We start from the raw sequence: 2,406 nt of genomic DNA on the forward strand, positions 1-2,406 counted from the left end.
CCCCAGCCCCTCTCCCTCCCTGTTTGGGATATTGCCCAAATATATGAAGGGGATGCAGATGCTGAGTGTCCAACAAGATAGCAATCCATGATAGTAAGCCTCTGGAACTGCCCAACATCAACATATACCCTTCTTTCTATACTTACCCTTCAAAAACTGGAACAAAACAAAACTCCTAACTAAAACAACCTTCCCTTTTATCACCTAAATTGTCATCGTGACACTCATTCCCTCACCTCAAAACAGGAATCAACCAAAGTTTCATCAGTTACTGAACCATGTTCAGGATCACTGAATCATGTTCATTCTTCCTCCTGTTCCATTAATGATCCTGCTTCAATGTTCTTCAAATCTATGGACTAAATTTTAAAGAACCACAACATACCACGCCCCACATATATTGGGGGCAGGGTGGGAGGAAAGGAAAAGAGAAGAAAATTAGATACAGCATGCAGCTGTTGAACTGACCTGGCAAGAAACCTTTCTGTAGCTACTAGCAAACCTTTAGTTAATAGATTTGACTTCACATATCCACTATCCATTCCGTACTCTTTGTCTTAAACCAGCACCTCAGTTTGTCAGGGTTATAGTGATGGGAAATGAAAGGGCATGAAGGAGGCATGCTACTGTTTTAAAGGCCCTAATCCAGAAGTGGCATATATCACTTCCGTTTATATTGCATTAACCAAAACTTAATCATATATAGCTTCTACTTAGAGCTATAAATGAGTTTTCTTTTTTTTCTTTTTTTAGGCGAGGCAACCCTTGGTTAATCTCACAGATTGCAAGGACCTTGTCGGCTTATAATCCCTTTTTTTTTTAATTTTTACGCCTACAGCACCTGGTCTTCCTAGGTGGTCTCCCATCCAAGTACTAACCAGGCCCAAACCTGCTTAGGTTCCAAGATCAGATGGGATCGGGCTTGTTCAGGCTGGCATGGCTGTAGACTATAGATGAGTTTTCTATAGGTGACCCAAAACTCCTTTCTTGAGGGATTGGAGACCTTAGTGATCCTGCCTATATGATATTCCTATAATTTTCTGCACTAAACATGGCAGGAGTAGGAGGTATACAAGATAGCCTCTGGATTATATCCATAATCTTCCCTTCCTCTGTTGCATAGTGACAGTTCTCTTTTACCTTGATAATAGTCTCATTCACCCTGGTCAACCATGACAATCAGAGATATGTAGGTAAAGTTTACCAATAAGCTCAACGGGGTAAAATTCCTGATTAGTAGTATTTGCCAATTTCTATAGTACAAATACTCCCACCATAGCCAATTCTAAGCTACCAATGTTATGTCACTGAATGTAGAGTTGAGAAAAATGCACTGTGGTATGTTGAATAATGGCCTTCCAAAGATATCTACATCCTAATCTCTGGAATCTGTGAAAATGCTACTTTACATGGCAAAAGGGGCTATTGCTGGCAATCAGGTTTCTGTAGTTGTGGGAGCCAGGAGCTCAGTCCTTGGATCCCCCATGAAAGATTTACTTGGAGGTCCAATACTCAGAGACGAAAGAGCAGAAGTGATTTTATTAAGTAGGCAGAATAAAGTACACCTGGAAGAAAGTCCAAGCAGGCACCTCAACAGAGAATCGAGAGCTCCAAGAAGTTGAGGGTCAGGGGTTATATGGGCCATAGGGTTTCTTTATTCTCTCTTTGTCCCTCCTGTCTCAAATGATGTGAATTTTTTTTCCTCCCTTAGACTCTCCTACTTCAAGCTGGGGCATGTGTAGTGTGTGCCCATAAATGGGAAGTCACATACCTGCATGCTCTCAGTTAACTAATTTTGCCTATACCAGTCCCCAGAGTAAGGTTATATAATGGTCATTTGCAGTTAACTGACCAGGGGAAGCAAAGGGTTGGGGGAGGAGGGGTGATGGGAGAGAAGGGGACGAGGAAGGTGTCAGGCACTACTAGGCTTTTTGGTCTGCCTGTCTGGCTTTTGACCTTGGGGGAATGAGGGAGGCTCCACAAGCCCCCTAGACCGGGTTGTATATTTTCTTCTGCTGAGCTGGTCTCAGCGCATCTCATTAACCCTTCATTGTTCCTCTCCCTCTGACTCATATCTACCTATCTACCTACCCTGTCAGGACTTTGCAGATGTGATTAAATTAAGGGCATTGAGATAGGGAGATTACCCTGGATTATCCAGATAGACCCAGTGCAATCACATGGATCCTTATAAGGGGAAAAAAAGGAAGCAAGAGAGTTAGAATCAGAAAAGCAGGTAGAACAATGAAAGCAGAAGTCTTCCTGATGGGACCAAGTAATGTGGGCAGTCTCTAGAAACCAGAAAGGCAAGGAACAGATTTTCCCCTAGAGTCTTCAAAAAGGAACACAGCTTTGTTGGTACCTTGATTTTAACTCATTCTAGATTTCTGATCTGCAGAATTATAA

At 42.3% G+C, this 2,406-nt stretch overlaps 1 non-coding gene across 1 annotated transcript; it reads right to left on the bottom strand.

Moving 5' to 3' along the window:
• Window positions 1–829: 829 nt before the first annotated feature.
• Window positions 830–948, bottom strand: LOC111730646. The gene has a single exon (XR_002776776.1). It is a non-coding gene; the product is annotated as a 5S ribosomal RNA (ribosomal RNA).
• Between the last annotated feature and the right edge of the window lie 1,458 nt (window positions 949–2,406).

Source organism: Pteropus vampyrus, unplaced genomic scaffold (assembly GCF_000151845.1).
Source record: "Pteropus vampyrus isolate Shadow unplaced genomic scaffold, Pvam_2.0 Scaffold326, whole genome shotgun sequence".
In the NCBI taxonomy this organism is placed as follows: domain Eukaryota; kingdom Metazoa; phylum Chordata; class Mammalia; order Chiroptera; family Pteropodidae; genus Pteropus; species Pteropus vampyrus.